The sequence below is a fragment of the Sus scrofa genome, chromosome 16 (genome assembly GCF_054392235.1).
Source record: "Sus scrofa isolate SSC_HxYL_T2T_F1_AM1 chromosome 16, Sscrofa_HxYL_maternal_Yorkshire_Landrace_v2.0, whole genome shotgun sequence".
Classification (NCBI taxonomy): Eukaryota; Metazoa; Chordata; class Mammalia; order Artiodactyla; family Suidae; genus Sus; species Sus scrofa.
The window spans coordinates 77624402-77642485 of NC_139398.1; the positions used below are offsets into that span (position 1 = coordinate 77624402).

Consider the following 18084-nt stretch of genomic DNA (forward strand, 5'->3'; position numbering starts at 1 on the left):
TTGCCAAAAACTAGCCTCTAGAACTCAATATCAGTTTATAGGGAATACACGGGGAAGAGGAACAATACGAAACAATTTGGAAAAGAATTCAATCAGAAAAATTCAGGATTTGGAAAACTCCAAATTCTTCCAAGTGACTTGCTTCTGCAGCAAATAAATTGCAAGGACAAAAGAAAACAGGGAGAAAGCTACCCACAGATTATCAGAGACCTAAGAAATATATATGAGCCAAAGCTATCAAATGCTATCAAATGCCTTATACAGATCCCAATTAAACCAAGTAATTTTTTTTGGGGGGGGGGCTTCTGAGGGCCGCACCCGCAGCATATGGAGGGTTCCAGGGTAGGGGTTAAATGGGATCTGTAGCTGCTGGCCTACACCTCAGCCACAGCAACTTGGGATCCCAGCCAAGTCTGCAACCTATACATCACAGTTCATGGCAATGCAGGATCCTAACCCACTGAACAAGACCCAGGATAGAACCTGCGTCCTCATGGATGCTAGTCTGGGAGCCATGATGGGACTCCTAAGCCACATAACTTTTAAAAGACGTATTTGTGAGACAATTGGGAAATCTGAACATCAACCGATTGTAAGATTTTTTACATTATTAAAGAATTGTTATTTTTAGGTATGCTAATGTACTGTGGTTATGTTTTTAAGATCGTCCTTGTCTTTTAGAGCTACATAAGGAAATATTTATGCCTGGGTGATATGATGTCAGAGATCTATTTAAAAATAATCTAGTGGGGAAGGAGGCAGAAAAAATTTGGATGAAAACACAGTGGTAATAAGTTAATGCTCCTAACTGGGTGCTGGGTACACTGGGCTTGCTGACTTCTTGGTCTCTACTTTGTGGTTTGAAGTTTTCCGTAATAGAAAGCTTATAAATCAACAAATGAATGAACAAATGGATGGTCACACCATGCATCCCACTGAGCAAGAGCAAAGCAATTGAGATGAAAACAAGGAAGATTAATATACCAAGGGAAACAATTAAAAATAATAGCACTACCTTTTGTAGAGCAATGGCTAGATTCCAGAACAAGCACTAGGTCAACACAATCCATCTGTACATACGGTCACAAATCTCTACAGCTTTTCCTCTTTACAAGGTTCCTGGAGCAGAGGGGAAACTGGGTCATTTTACAATAGGAATCCATGATTCAGAGACGCCTGAAACCATAAGTTAGAAGGGATCTGAAATTTTTTTTTTTTTCTTTTTAGGGCTGCACCTGTGGCATATGGGAATTCCCAGGCTAGGGGTCGAATCAGAGCTGTAGCTGCTGACCTATGCTACAGCCACAGCAATGTGGGATCTGAGCCACATCTGTGAACCACACCACAGCTCTCAGCAATACCAGATCCTTAACCCACCGAGCAAGGCCAGAGTTTGAACCTGCATCCTCATGGATCCTAGTTGGGTTTGTTAATGGCTGAGCCACAAAGGGAACTCCCAGAAGCTAGTAAGGATCTGAGACAAACCAGCACCCAGGACTTTGGTCTGCAATGTGTGTCTGCTTCCCCTTACCCCATTCTGCCTCAGGAGTTCCAAAAATAATGAAATAAAGGCAAAAACTTGAGTCAAGAGGGAGGGGCCTCAATCTGGAAATAAAACTTTGTTTTGCTTCTTTGTTCTAAAGGAAATTTGTTTTAAGAGCTTTCCTTGCTTTGTCCTCTATTAGTACGCTTTATTTGTTTTTAAAAATTTTTTTAAAAAGGTCCTTCTCTAACAGAAATGCTTGCGGTCATGTTTCTTTTGCACGTTCGCTTTTACAGTAATGAATGTCAAACCTTTTTTTTTGTCCCCCTGATGACCTATGTTGAACTATGATACCACCTTAAAAATATAAGGGAAACAGAAAAAGTGTGGGAAATATGTGTGCATTCTTCATTGTCAGCTGTGAGTTTCTAGGTATTTCTCTCTGCCAAAATGAAACCCTTCAGACATGATTCACAGGCACATGGCATCTCAAACAGAATGGCATCCGTCTTTTTCATTTGTAGCGTATGTTTTGGCTTTGTTTTTTATTTTCACTACACTCTTTTTAATAACATGGGGAAGCAGACTCCATTTTAGAAAGATTTCCATCAAGACAGGTAAAAATGAAAGGATCAATCCATGAAGCTAAAGCCTGGCTCATCTGTAATTCTATGCAACCAGGCATTCTCAAGCTACTAGAACGTCAACCTCTCTCTCCCCCTATATTTTACCTTTCTAGTGAATGTCAGGGAAAGAGTTGAGGTAGAGGTGGGCATTCATGATTTTCCCTTCTAGAATCTTCAGCTTGACTGCTCCTTTAAGCTGCTTGTTCTCTGGCCACTTATCTTGAGGCAAAGGTGGTAGGAGAGGGTAGTCTGGGGAGTGGGGGCACTTACTTCCCTTTATGAATCTGCCTCAAGCCCAAAGGATTAGGAGTTCAGGGGTACAGAGTGGCCTTTATATGTCTGGCCTCCCGTTCATAAAGGATTAAAGTTTTTCTTTAAAGAAAAGCATTTCTTTTTTAATTTTTTTTTTTTTAGCTTTTGCGGGTCGCACCTGTGGCATATGGCGGTTCCCAGGCTAGGGGTCTAATCAGAGCTACAGCTGCTGGCCTACACCACAGCCACAGTAATGCCAGATCCAAGCCACATCTGAGACCTACACCATAGCTCACAGCAACACCGGATCCTTAACCCAATGGAGTGAGGCCAGGGAAGGAACATGCAATCCCTGGCCTCACTCAGTGGGTTCGAATCTGGTTTCTATTCAGATTTGTTTCCCCTGCACTACAATGGGAACACCTCTTTGGTTTTTTTTTGGGGGGGGGTTTGTTTTTGCTTTTTAGGGCCGTATGTGTGTCATATGGAAATTCCCAGGCTAGGGGTCAAATCAGAGCTAAAGCTGCCAGTCTACACCATGGCCACAGCAATGCCAGATTGGAGCCTCATCTGGGACCTACACCACAGCTCACGGCAATGCCAGATCCTTAACCAACTGAGCGAGGCCAGGGATCAAATCCGCATCCTCATGGATACTGGTCAGGTTTGCTTCTGCTGAGCCACAAAGGGAACTCCTTTAAAGGTATTGCTAGATGGTGTAATATATAAGATAAAAAGATAAGCTGACAGAACTAGAAGATACTAGTGTTCATCTTGTGGCTTTAGGCTTGTAGTCTATACCTGAGCTACAGGGTCCATGACACATAATTTGTGCTATAATTACCCCATGGAGAGCAGTTTTATGACTTGTATTTTGTGTGTGTTGCAAAGCACTAATTAATGATTTATAAATGTTTAAAGCATACCAATATTTTGTAATCATATTTTGTAATTTCCTTATTTTTTTTTAATACACTGGTAGCTGCAAAAAAAAATGGAAGTAGTCCTGGCCTTTCTTGATGTCCAAAAGGCCTTGAGGAGAGGGAGAAGGTGTGATGAGTAACAGGCACAAGAGAGAACATATCGTGAGTCTTTTTCTAGGCTGCTGGCTATCCTAATTTAACTCATGTTAATGAGTGCATTAATTAACATGTATTAATTAATTCAATTCTCACCTAAGAGGTGGGTATAATCTCCATTTTACTGATAAGGAAACTGAGGCACAGATGATAAGAAGTTTTGTATCAAACTTTCCTGAAGAGTTGGAAGAAGCCAAAGAGAATGACAGAGTATGCAGGAAATAGTATTAAACTAAAGAATTTAGTTTAATTTAACTTTTCATGGTTAAAAGCAAAAGCGCCTAAGAGGGTAAACCCTTCAAAAAGGGAATTTCCTTTCTGGAAGCCACCCCAGATCTTCACTTTGTTTCTAGGTCCTCCTATTCTCATATAAGAGCACCACCTCCTCTCTACCATTCTCTGGAAAAGTCCACCCTTCCCCACAAGGACTCTTCTTACTCCAGGGCCAAACCTCTTCCCCAACCAAGGCACGTGTCCCCTGCCGCAGGAAAATATCTTAAATTCTAAGTTACTCAGTCTAGCAAAACACTCAGAAATTTGTCAGGGAGGTGGTAGGGAGGTGGTAGGTGCTGGCACTCCATGTGTCCAGTCCTCTTTGGTGTCTCTCTGACATGACAGGTGACACCTAAAGATCTATCTTGACCTGTCAATAACTGTTGGATCTATTTGTACCTTCCAGGGCTTAACATCAAGCATCAGAAGCAACTAAATCTAAACCAACCCAGAAGGATCGTTATGGAGAATGATACCTAAATGGTTCATAATGGATCTTTCTCAACATTGGAGTTAGTGCTTTGGATTCCTATGGATCCTTTGTTTGGTTCACTGTCCCCCTTTCCTTTGGGCAAACAAACTATCTTCGGCTCCATAACTGCCTGGGATGGATGCAAGGTGCCTAAGGGAGGGTACAAAGGCTCAGGCTGAGGTCCAGGTCAGCCAGCTCTACCACAGTGTAAATAAGGTCACCTGAGGCTTTAGACACATGCATGCACACATACTTCCTCTATATTCTAGGTCAAAAAGATTGTGGTTGATATTATTTGGTCACATTTCACCCCAGCACCAAACATGTGTACTGAGGGTCTCCTGAGGGTTTAGTTGTTAATAAACACTGTATGACTACTTTCTTTGAGCCAAGGACCAGAGCCTAGCCCACACCTAGCTAATCGTGAAAAACCTTGTGTTAATGTTTTATTATGGTAAACAATCCTTGGGGCTGGCCCCAGGCAAAGGGTTAAACTGGTAATAGGGACAATATGAGGGCAGTTTTTAGAATGAAAGCAATGCCCCGAATAACAAGTTTTCTGAAGCACTTTTACACCTACTACATTGTTTCAGTCTCACAATAACACAGAAAGGTTGTTAGGCTTGGCATGATTACCTGCATTCAATAGAACAGGAAATTGAGACTCATAGAAGTGACTGGGCAAGGTCACCCAGCTAATTAATCCAAGTGCAAAGCCTGCTTTCAGACAATCTAGTCCAACTACTGCCAAAGCACTGATGTTTGCCTTCTTTGTATCTATAAAATATTTTTGATACATAGTTCTACAGGCACCTTTTAAAACTAATTGAATGCCGGTGACGGTTTATTTTATGTACCAACATGACTGGGCTGAGGAAGGCCCAGGGAGCTGGTAAAACACCGTTTCTGGGTGTGTCTCTGAGGGTGTCTGTGGAAGAGATTAAGATTGGAACTGTGAGCAAAGCAGATGGCCCCACCCAATGTGGGTGGGCAACATTCAATCTGTTGAGGGCTGAAATAAAACGAAAAGATGGAAGTAGGGTGAATTCACTCTCCCTGTGAGCTGGGACATCCATCTGCTCCTGCCCTGGACAGTGGCACTCCTGGCTCTTAAGTCTTCAAACTTGGATTGGGACCTATACGAGTGCCCTCCCACAGCCAGCTCCCTTCATGGATTCAGCACTGTGTTAATCAAGAATACAACTCTGAGGAGTTCCCATTGTGGAGCAGCAGAAACGAACCAGTCTAGGGGCAGAGCTTGCATCTCTCACAAGCATCCTATCTTAATAAATCTATTTCTTGCCCATCACCTTGTCTCTCTCTGATTCCTTCTGTGTGGAGACATGAAGAACCTGAGCCTCAGTGAGTCCAGACACAGGAACTAAAACTGCCACCAAATGGAAGATGCTAACTACTTGATGAAGCATTCTTCATTCCAGAAAGAAGGTCACAGTCCGATAACCGCCTTGAAGACAATAGAAGCTCTTCATGAAACCAATCGACACCAAATGATCTCTGGACTGAAGGAATGTGGACCCTGCAGGAACCCTGGTCCTTATGGCAACCCTGCCCCTTGACTCTATGACTCCTCACATACTCCTCCCCCATGCCCCCATCATTTTGAGGGCATTTGCCCACTGTGGCTCCCTTTGCCTGAGGAAGTGATAAAGCTATTCTTTTCAACTTCAAAAGAAAAGAAACGAACCAGTTTAGTATCCATGAGGACATAGGTTTGATCCCAGGCCTCCCTCACTGGGTTACGGATCTAGCATTGCTGTGAGCTGTGGTGTAGGTTGCAGATGCTGCTTGGAATCTGTATTGCTATTGCTGTGCGTAGGTTGGCCAATTCAACCCCTAGCTTGGGAACCTCCATATGCTGAGGGTGTGGCCCTAAAAAGAAGAAAAAAGAATACAGCTTTGAGGTCCTGGAAGGTTCTCTGAAACGAAGTATTCAAATTGGAGAAGACAAAAGTTCTTCCTGGAAACTAGGAGCCAGCAATAATTCTAGTCATTATTATTGACATTAGGCATAACCTCCAAGAGTTATCATCAATCAAATAAAATAACTCATTGGGGAAAGAATAATCTTTTCAACAAATGGTCCTGGGACAACTGGATATTTACATGCAAAGAATGAAGTTGGGGAGTTCCTGCTGTGGCTTAGGGAGTTAAGAATCCATCTGCAGGGAGTTCCCATCGTGCCTCAGTGGTTAACGAATCCAACTAGGAACCATGAGGTTGCAGGTTCCACCCCTGGCCTCACTCAGTGGGTTAAAGATCCAGCATTGCCGTGAGCTGTGGTGTAGGTTGCAGACGTGGCTCGGATCCCGAGTTGCTGTGGCTCTGGTGTAGGCCGGCAGCTACGGCTCTGATTCGACCCCTAGCCTGGGAACCTCCATATGCCACAGGAGCAGCCCTAGAAAAGGCAAAAAGACAAAGAAAAAAAAGAATCCAACTGCAGGGGCTCAGGTCACAGCAGAGGCAAGGGTTCGATCCCCAGCCTGGCAGTGCAGTGAGTTATAGGATCCAGTGCTGCCGAAACTGCAGCAAAGGTCACAGCTGCAGCTTGGATTCAATCCCTGGCCCAGGAACTTCCATATGCCACAGGTATTGCCATAAAAACAAAAAACAAAAAAAGAATAAAGTTGGGCCCTGCTTCACAACATATACAAAATTAACCCATTATGGGACAAGGACCTGAATCTAAGAGCTAAAACTACAAAGCTCTTATAAGAAAATACAGAGATAGGAATTCCCATCATGCCTCAGTGGTAACAAACCCGACTAGTATCCATGAGGACTCAGGTTCCATGCCTGGCCTCACTCAGTGGGTTAAGGATCCTGCATTGTCGTGAAGTGTGGTATAGATCACAGAGGAGGCTCAGATCCCAAGTTGCTGTAGCTCTGATTCGACCCCCAGCCTAGGGACTTCCATTTGCTGCAGACGTGGCCCTACAAAGACAAAAAAAAAAAAAAAGAAGAAGAAAAAGAAAATATAGAGATTGATCTGTGTGACCTTGAATTAACCAATACTTTCTTAGATACAACAGCAAAAGGACAAGTAACCAAAGAAAAATAAATAAATTGGACTTCATCAAAATGTAAAACATTGTGCTTCAAAGGACATTACCAAGTGAAAAGGCAACCCAGAGAATGGGAGAAAGCACTTGCAAATCATACATCTAACATGAGACATATCTAGAACATATATAAGGACTCTTACAACTTAACAATAAAGAGACAAAAATTCATTAAAATAAGAGCAAAGGACGAATATGTAATTCTTCAAAGAAGATACATAAATGGTAAATAAGCACCAAAAAAAAGATGCTTAATATTATTAACCATGAAGGAAACACAAATCAAAATAACGAGATACCATGTCACACCCACTAGGATGGCTAGAGTCAAGTGCTAAATTGAATGTGAAGAAAATGGAACCCTCTGAGTTCCCTTCGTGGCTCAGCAGTTAATGAACCAGCTAGGATCCATGAGGATTTGGATTCAATCTGTGGCTTTGAGTTGTGGTGTAGGTCGCAAATGCAGCTAGGATTTGGGATTGCTGTGGCTGTGGCTATGGTTGGCAGCTGTAGCTCTGATTAGACCCCTAGCCTGGGAACCTCCATATGCCATGGGTGTGGCCCTAAAAAGTGGGGGGGGGGAGAAAGAAAGAAAAAAAGAAGAAAGAAAATGGAACCTCATACATTGCTAGTAGGAATGTAAAATGGTGTAGCCACTTTGGAAAACACTCTGGCAGCTTCTCAAAAAGGTAAACAAACATACAATTATCATGTGACCCAGCAATTCTGCTCCTAGGTTTATACTCAAGAAAATTAACATATGTCCACACAAATGTTTGCACATGTATTTTCACAGAGGCATTTTTCAAAGTAGAAAGAATGTACATCAAGTGATGCATGGATAAAGAAAATAAGGCACATCCATACAACAGAATAATATTCAGCCATAAAAGAGAAACAAAGGACTGATATATACCACAAATGAATGAACCTTGAAAACATCATTCTTAGTATAAGAAGCCAGACACAAAAGGCCATGTAGTACATGATTTCATGTATATAAAATGTCCACAAGAGGCAAATCCACAGAGCCAGACAGTACATTAGTGGTTGCCAGGGGCTAGGAGGAGTGGAGAAAGTAAGTGACCATTAATGAGTATGGGTTTGGGGAGGCGGGGAGGATAATGATAATGTTCAGGAATTAGGAAGTAGGATGTAAATATGCTAAAAACCACTCAATTCACACTTTAAAAGACTGAATAATATGATATGTGAATTATACCTCAATTAAAAAAAAATAACTGGCACATTCTTTCAGATGCTACATTAAGGAAAACAAATATATCACTTAATTGAGGGCATCAAAGCCCATCATCAGGGAGCCAAGTAGGAAAAGAATAACGCTCAGAAAATCACCAGGGAGGTCAGGTTGGTCCTTATGACTCTGAAAGTATTGTAGTAGCACTCCATTTCTGTCTCTAGGGAATTTGCATTCATGCTTTATACCTTGACTTGCCCCAAAGTGAAAATACGGCCTTAGGACCATGCTGGTCCCATTTCTCATTAACCTCCATCTTGCCAGCTTTCAGGTGTTTTCTCTGTAGTATCAGAAAGAAGGACAGTCAAGTTTATGAGTCTTTCCCAGATAACTGAACTCAATGCAACACATTTTATTGAGTACCTGAGAATGGCCAGACACGTGCTAGACCCAGGGAATTAGCTGTGATCAGGATGGATGCTCCCCTTCCTTGATGAAACATATTCTAATATGAAAAACACATAATGAATAGTATGCTGATTCTCTTCAATGGCCCTCCCATCCTCAATCTATTCAATGGCCTTTTCTGACGTCCTTCTAGAGAGGTGGGACATGCCTCTATGCACTGTATAAACCAGGCTCCATTTTACTGGCAGGAAATCAGGCAGCAGGAAGAGAGACATCAGGGTATTTCTTCTTCCTGCCTCAGCACCACAGTTCTGGCAGTAGATTTCAACTACCGCATCTCCTGTAGGATAGACATCCTCCATAGCACCAGAACTCCCTGAAAATTCTATTTTCTCCCTCCGTCTTTTCATACTGAAGCATGTGTGGCAGTTGTCTGAAAAGACGGCTGGCAATGATTCATTTCAACCCCATATGCTCACGCTGATCATCCCCTTGAAAGGTAGTATCTATTCCACTTCCCCTTGAATCTGCCTTGTGACTTGCTTTGGCCAGGTGAATGTGGCAAATGTGATGTTCTGTTGATTCTGGGACAAGTCCTTGAGAGGCCCAGCACTTTCCACTTTAATTTTCCAGGGACTCAGCTACCTAGTAAGCGCTCAGGCTAAATTATTAAATAATGAGAGATTACATGGAGAGAAAGAGACAAGCACCACTTGCCAGCCCAGCCAGCCCAGCACAGAGGCACCAGATGTCTGAATGAACCCATCCTGGATCCTCATTCAACTCCAGTTCAATTTCCCCAGCCAACTCTACCAAGCACAGAGTGGAGATGAGCTGTTTCTACCAAGTCCTGCTCTAACTGAATAACTGTGAGCAAATAAATGGTGGTTGTAAAGTCACTAAGTTGTAGACAGTTTGTTCCAGAGCAAGAGATAACTGAAGCTGCTGCTAGTCCCCAATGCCTCCCCACCTTTATTAATCCGCTTAACCCTGATCTTAGCTCCACGAATGGTCTACTTCTTTCATTCTCTTCAGTTAAACTCTCTCAAATTTCGTTTTATGTTCTGAGTTCTGAGACCCTGTCCAACACAAGTAAACAAATAAATAAGAAAATCACAGATTCCTGTTGGTACCAGGATGAAAATCAGCGGGCTGCTGTGATGGGGAATGACAGAATCAGTATCAGGCAGGATGGTTAGAGAAGGCCTTTCTGACTAGCTCTGCTTAGCCTTTCTAATTAACATCTGCAGCAAAGAGGCTGAAGGAAATGCAATGCTCATGGAAGCAAAGTGGTGGCAAACTCAGCTGAGGAACCCACTTTAAGTTCAAGTCACTGTTTTTCTGGTGTCTCCACCCTGGGCTAAAGAGCTACAGCTTGCAACTGCTTTCCCATCTCTGGGTATGTCACTCATTTCATTCTTCCCATAGGCTGAGAATCTCAAGTAGAAGAAAAACAAAAAGAGTGAGAATAGCTCCTTCCCTGCCATGCTTGCCTCCCATCCCCCAATTTACCTGAAAGTACAATTTTGAGGGGTGTGACCATACTACCCAAGAAGAAACAAGACTGAAAAATGGGAGAAGTGTTAAAAGGGACTTCTATATAGGATATAAAAGAATATGTTTGCTGTTGAGTATGTGACAAAATGAGCTTTTCAATGTGTTCCTTGGTGAGAATAAGAACTGCTATAATCTCTTTGGCAACATTCTTGAATAAAAAAAACATACAATGTATCTTTCCCTGGTCCTACTTTTGAGAGTCTATTCTAAACAGGGGTAAAGATAGTTGTACAAAGATCTGTTTTGTTGCAATATTGTTTATAGCAGCAAAAATAAAAAGGAGAAACAATTTGATTATTCATCAATAAGAAAATGGTTTAATAAACTATTGTATATTCACATCAAGGAATCACATCAGTATTAAGAAGAATGAGTTAGATCTATATACATTGAACTGAAGGGATAGCCATAATATATTTTTAAGCAGGTTTTGTAAAAAGCAAGCATCATGTACAGTATGATCATAAAGCAAAACATATACATACATGTGCCCATATATTTGTTTATACTTGTATGAACATGGAGACAGTGTGGGAAAAAATATACATGCTTTTAACCTGATTACCATTGTTGGGTAAAAATAAATGGAAAAGGATTAACTTTTCATTATGTATTTTTGGATTGTTTCATTTGTTGAAATGAGTGTGTATCACTTTCATTTTTAATTTTCCTGTTCCCACACTTCTTTCCACCTCAGACAACCATAGTTGTAATTTATTTCACTTAAAAAATTAATTTTACCTGTTCTAGAATTTTATATGAATGGAATTCATAATTTTTTTGTGTCTAGTTTCCTTTTTTTTCTTTTTACAGCTGCATCTGCAGCATATGGAAGTTCCCAGGCTAGGGGTTGCATCGGAGCTGTAGCTGCCAGCCACAGCCACAGCCACAGCCATGTGGTATCCGAGCCACATCTGTGAACTACACCGCAGCTTGTGGCAACACTGGATCCTTAACCCACTGAGCAAGACAAGGGATCAAACTCACATCCTCATGGCTAGTATGTTGGGTTCTTAACCTGCTAGCCACAATGGCAACTCCTCTTTTATTATGATTTTTTAACAGTAAATTAAGCTTTATTTGATAAATGCATACTTGATTAATTGGGGATACCTAAGCTAGCTATTTCAGAGCTAGTACATTTTAGAAGATTGTGAATCCACATTATTAATGAAATTTGCTACCCCTTCAGTGTGTTCTCTGAGAAAAGAAAACACACATGAGAACTGAGAGGCTTTGGTAACTGGTGTTCAAGAGCACAAGCTCTAGAGTAGTGCCCCTCAACCTTCTTTGCATCTGGCTTCCTTTCTTCATGATCATGTCTGTGAGATTCATTCAGGAAGCTGCATGCATTGGTAGTGCATTTCTTTTTTTTTTTTTTTTTTTTTTTGGCCAAGGTATGCAGCAGTCTGATGATGGCACCATTTCCCAGACAGGGATTGAACCCTGGGCTATAGCAGTGAAACACTAAATCCTAACCATTAGACCACAAGGGAACTCCCAGTAGGGCATTCCTTTTCATTGCTAAGTTGCCTTCCATTCAAATGGTGTATCACACTTTGTCCATATTCTGCTGATGGACATTTGGGTTGTTTCTAGATTTTGGCTATTGTGAATAAAGCTGCTGTGAATAAAGCAGGCTTGCACAAGAATTTGGACTTGGATCTCCGTTTCTCTTGGATAAAAACCCAGGAGTTGAACTGTTGGGTCAAAGGGTAGAGATATATGAGGACGTATGAACATATTTTACTTTTGGAAATATGAAAACTAGTAACAACATTTCGAATGAAAAATTTCAAAGAAAGAGAATAAATCTGTATTTCAAAAAGATAATAATCCTTGCCTCATCTTTCTCCACATTCTCCCCTCCTGATAGGTGCTTGAGTCTATCACATCTTTGGCTTCCCAGATCAGTGACCTGCCCCTTTTCAGGGTGAATCATCAAAGATGGGGAAATTCTAATGTTATACCTGCCCAACCGGAACTAGACTTAGATACCACCCACTAGAAGTCTTAAGATTCAAGTGATAATTCAAGAAAACTGCTAACACAGGAAAAGCAGCTTCCACAGTCGGAAACTTCTTGCAAACAAAACAAAACTCATGACACTCCTTTTCTATAATAACAAGGTGTCACCAGAATAGATACCTAGCATTAAAAAGAAGAAAAAACTAGTCAAATTAACACATCAGGAAAAAAAGAGCAGCAGAAGTTAACCCCACAACAAGGAAAGGTTTATAAACAAGTTGTGAACCAAACCTTGGTAACTTTCCAAACCTAAACTGAAAGTCCAAGATGCTACAAAAATCCAATCAATACCATGAAGACCTATCCTAGGAAGGATTGGCTAGAATAAACATATATTTTTTAAGTGTTTAAAAAAAAAAAAAAGGTATTCCCAGGGAGTTCCCACTATGGTGCAGCAGGTTAATGATCCCTGTGTTGCCTCAGCAGAGGCATATGTCACAGTTGCAGCTCAGATTCGATCCCTGGCCCGGGAATTTCCATACTCCATGTGCCGTCGGTGAGTCACGGTCACGGTCACACTGTCAATGAAGGATTTTAGGGGTGCTAGGCCCATGACCCAGCACCATCCTTCTTTCTCAGAACTGGCCTTGCGTTTTAACCCACAGGAAGGTCACAGTATCAGTATTTCCTCTAAGATACAGCTATTTGGACCAGTTCAAGTTAGGATTCTAAGTCCCATGGGAAGCCAATGAAGCATTTTGTGCAAGCTGAACACAGTCTGATTTGTGACTTGAAAAGATCTTGGAAGAATAAATTAGGAAGCATGTGTAGTAGTTCAGACGAGAGATGATCATGGTTGATGTGGACGGTGAAGGAGAAAAGCCCTAGAAAGCCCTTCAGCCTCTACAAGCCAGGGAGAGGAACAAAGGGTTTCTGAAGGCACCTGACACGTAGACCTCTAGACCTAGGAGACTGTGGGGTCACGAAAGCTAAGGGAGCGGGAGTTTTGAGAAGGAATAAGTGATTAACTTAGCTTGAGAAGGAGCCTCTTTGTGTAAGAGAAGCAGAGAACAGGGCTGCAGCAGGAAGAAAAGTGGCAAGGAAGTGAAAAGCATGTTTGTAGCTTCCTGTTGCCCTATAGATAGAAATCTAAAAGGCTATGCTCTTAACCTGGCACACAAGTCCCTCCATTTGTGACTCTTTATATCGATCAGGGTCTCAGCAGCAGACAGTGGCAATCTTACAGTTTAGCTGAAGCCAGCACAACAAAGGGACAATTCACAGCAGTGCAGGCAGGGTGAGGAAACTCACAACAACTGGGGAAGCACCCAGGAGCCAGGTGCACCCAAAGCCTGAAGAGAAAAGGGTAAAGAAACTTAGAGCTGGAGCCATGGAAGGGTGGCCACAGAGGGACTTAGCTACCACAAGAACCATGTTGCTAAAGCAAGTAGGAAGGATAAAGAAATGTCTCTTCCTTTTCCTTTTTCTGTTTTTTAGGGCTGCACCTGAAGCATATGGAAGCTTGCAGGCCAGGGGTCAAATCAGAGCCACAGCCACAGCAACGTGAGATCCAAGCCGCATTGGCGACCTGCACCACAGCTCATGGCAACGCCGGATCCTTAACCCACTGAGTAAGGCCAGGAATGGAACCCACATCCTTATTGCCAGTGAGCCACAGTGGGAACTCCCATCTCCCCCACTTTCTCATCCACTCTCACAATGTTTAGCTGAACCCAGCTGGAAGCCAGAAGCCATGCGAATGCAGGTGACGGCCTCCACAGGGGTCAGGAGAAATCCATGGAAAATGGATTAAGCAGGCAATTCACCAGCACACCCTTCCTCACCTCCCCAGTTCATCTACCACCACGCCTCCCCCACCACTCCCCAACCTCACTAGGCCTTCTTGCACGTCCGGGAACTCGTCAAACTGTGTTCTACCTTGGGCCTGGGCACAGGCTGTTCTTTCTATCTGGAACATGTTTCCCCTCTCTACCTCATTAAACTCAAAATTAGCTTCCCACCTTCACTTTAAATGTCACTTTCCCAGAGAGACCTTTCCTGGTCCTGTCCCTGTCCCATCTGAAGGAAACACCACTCATATATCCTCTCAGAGCACCCTGTTTTTTTCTTCTAGAGCATCCTTCATCATGTGCAATGATAGATTTATCGAGGCATTATTTGTTTAACAACCATTTTCTCCCTCAGACTAAACTTCATGAGAACAGGAACTGTGTCTGTTTTCACAGCACAATTCTTGGCAATGGGGTAAATGCCCCCAATATATACTTATTAAACACCTTAATGATCCTGTTCTAACACCCTCTCCACATCACCCATGGTCTCTGGATATGAACAGTTCAGTAATGACAAGAGATCTTCTTTAATCTGTCCTGTTACATGCCAATCGGTGTGCTAGGAATTTAATGTATGTCATCTCACTCTCCCCTCATAACCAGCCTATGAGTCAAGGACTCTTTTCAGTCCCATTTTCCCAATGAGCACGCCAAGCATGAGAGGTCAAGGAATTTAGCCAAGGTCACACAGCTATGTGGCATGAACCAAATCCTACTAAAACCACAGCTGGTGCCTGGCCGTCCCCACCCCCAATCCCCCTACCCCACCCAGCCACCACCATGACATTACCTCATTAAATATCTCCCTGTGGTTTTTGCTTATTTGTTTACAAGCCTATCTTCCATATTAGACTATAAGCTCCTTGAGTAACAACAGGTTTTAGAGAGCTATTTAACCATTGCACATTGCAGATGCCCAATAAAGACGGAACGTTGAATCTTTCCTACGGAAAAGCATGCCTTGTGCTGACCGACTCTCCCAAGCCTTTTTTTTTTTTTTAGGGCCACACCTATGGAAGTTCCCAGCCTAGGGACTGAATTGGAGCTGCAGCTGCCAGCCTACACCACGGCCACAGCAACTCAGGATCTGAGCCACATCTGCCATCACAGGTTGAGGCAACACCAGATCTTTAATCCACTGAGCGAGGCCAGGGATGGAACCCGTGTCCTCACAGATACTACTCACGGTTCTTAACCCACTGTGCCACAACGGGAACTCCCCCTCAAGTATTTATTAGCCACATTCATTTTGTTTATTAAATAGCACAGGTCTGTCAATCAGAATCTTTTGATGTCCATTGCAGTGAGCTCTTCCTCCACAGCACAATTCTTTCCATGAATTGATCAAGGCCAAGGACCAGCAGAGAGCCTCCATGTGGACTCTGGACATCTGGCTTTCCCAGGACACTTGACCTTATCCAGAAAGATGTTGCCTCAAAATCCATCCTTTCTGACATCCACACCCATGCACTACTGAGTCTGACTTGACAACACAGGATCAGTTCCCACCATCGCAAGCTGCCTCGGTGCTTCACTGAGGACACTCTGGTGGCTTCTGGTGAAGAAACTTTCAGAGGCCCAGCCACTAGGAGCAGCACATCTACTCTGGACCGGCCTGTGGTCAGGGGACAGAAAGAGAAAGAGCATCCCGGGAGGCAGGAAAATGATTCCAAGAGCATTTCTGCCTCCATCTCACCTGCTCAAGGCCCTGAGCATTCTTGCAGAAGGATTTCACCTGTGTTAGCCCTTTAGCACACCTACCAGGATTTCTGAATAGGCCCACCTGAGCCCTGTGGACAACACTGAAAAGAGATTGCATCTCAGCCAAGAAAATCCCACCTGTCAGCACAAAAGAGTTATGAGGGCATGCCCTGCTATTGGCTTACCTGGTGCACGATGCTGCAGCACCCTTTAATTCTGCCCATCTTCATTGCTTCTTTTTCATTTCTATCATCCCCCGCAGCATTCTTGTCTCTTTTTCTCTCCATATCCAACTTTTGTGTAACATGGACCAAAAAAAAAAAAAAAAGTTTCATTGCTAGTAAGGACCTTGTGTCATTTAACCCAGGGCATTCCAAACCCTGGCAAAATCCCTTAAGAGGTTTTTTAAAACACTGATTCCTAAACCCTGCCTTAGACCTGCAGTAGTAAACAATTCTTGCTTTTGTCTGTTGAGGCATGGCTTTCTTCCCTAGTTTCTTCTGAGAACTTTTCTTTCCCCACTCTACAAGGTTCTCCTCAAGCTAACAATTCCGAAGTGCATGGCTCTAGGATAGGCACATGATCCAAAGTGGGCCAATCAGTGTCATTCCCTGTTCCATTAACCTCAGTGGATCAAAGACTAAAGGTTCTTTGATTGGTTGACTAATTGAAAAAATGGAACCCATTCCCCACAAGGTAATAGCCCTATTACCTGCCAACTAAAAGAAATTTATCTTCAGTAAAGGAAGATGAAAATCAGAGAGAGTTCTGACAATATTTGCTGAGTTCCCAAGGCAAGTCTGAGTTCTATCTCTGAACACCTCAGTCTCCTGGGTCAATAAATTCCTTTGTTCTGCTTAAACTAGTTTTGAAAGTTTCTGTCATTTGTGGCCGCAAGTACAGGGAAGAATATACCTACTGACTCAGGAACTCAAAGGCTGGGAAAGAGAACCCACAGATTTGAAAGATGTGTAGGGATTTCCAGTGTAGGTCTAGGTGTAGGATACTCTGACACCAAGCCCTCAGTTTATAAGGAAAAAAGCTGAAACCCACAGAAGGGACTTAACAATAATAAAGAGGTAGAATTTAGTGAGCACTTACTATATGCAGGACCCAATATGAAATGTGTTATAGATATTACTTCATTTGTGCCTCTGCACATCACTTTGAGTTTACTAGGCTTACCATATCTATTTGCTTGTTAACTAAGTCCGTTTTATCTCCAATTATAGGTCTACCACCTTACCACCTAGCTCAGAGACTGGAACATAGTAGGCACTTACCAAATACTTGTCATATTGAACGAATGTTAAAGATGAACACAATTACCAACAGAAGTAGTAGTAGCAGCAGCGGCAATATCATTAACATTGACTGAGTGTTTATTTTCTATTAGTTACTGTTCTAAGTTCTTTTTGAAAATTATCCTACTTTTCTGAAAAGCCTTTAAACTAGGTGGCTGTCATCCCCTATTAGGATAAGAAAACCGAATCTCATAAATGTCAAATCATTTCACCAAGATCATATGGTTGGTAAGTACCAAAACTAAGATTGAAACCCAGGCAATCTGGCTCCAGAGTTCCAGTTTACTACTATGCTATCCTGGTTTACTTAAATTTATCCAGAATGACCAAGCTACTGAATAAAGATACAGAAATTGGGCCTAGGTTTGCCTGAGTCTAGAATCTGCACTATTTAATCGCTACTTTATACTACCTCTCTGTGGTCAGTTATCTGACAGCTCCTGGCAGTCCACATAAATGGTGCCTGGGGTTGCACAATATATAATCTGTCTATCTCTTGTGGCAACCCTCGTAGTATCACTAAAAACCAAGTATCCTTACTTCTAGAAAGGAGCATTTAGGTAGAATCAAAAACAACTTGCACTGGACTAAATATTGAAACCAAGGTACAGCTGTTTGCCTCTTATGTCAGTTTGGAAACTGCAAGAAGCAGAAGCCAAAATGGAATGAGATGTGTAAGAGATTAACTGGAGAAAATGCCTTTGAAGGAACAAGGGAAGAAGGGACAAGAGTAGCTGGGAAGAGTCTCAGACCACAAGGAAGTTCTGTCAAGGGAGAAAAGGGAAAGAAGGAAGGTTGGGTAGGAAGAGGATCCGTCCACCAGCAGCAAT

At 42.5% G+C, this 18084-nt stretch overlaps 1 long non-coding RNA gene across 10 annotated transcripts in view; it reads right to left on the reverse strand.

The window, feature by feature from the left end:
* Positions 1-18084, reverse strand: part of LOC106506547 (uncharacterized) — a 760340-nt gene that overhangs the window by 739199 nt on the left and 3057 nt on the right. For all 10 annotated transcript variants that reach the window (XR_014830961.1, XR_014830960.1, XR_014830958.1 and 7 more), the window contains exon 2: positions 16136-16243. This is a non-coding gene — a long non-coding RNA (uncharacterized LOC106506547). The remainder of the gene's footprint in view (positions 1-16135; positions 16244-18084) is intronic.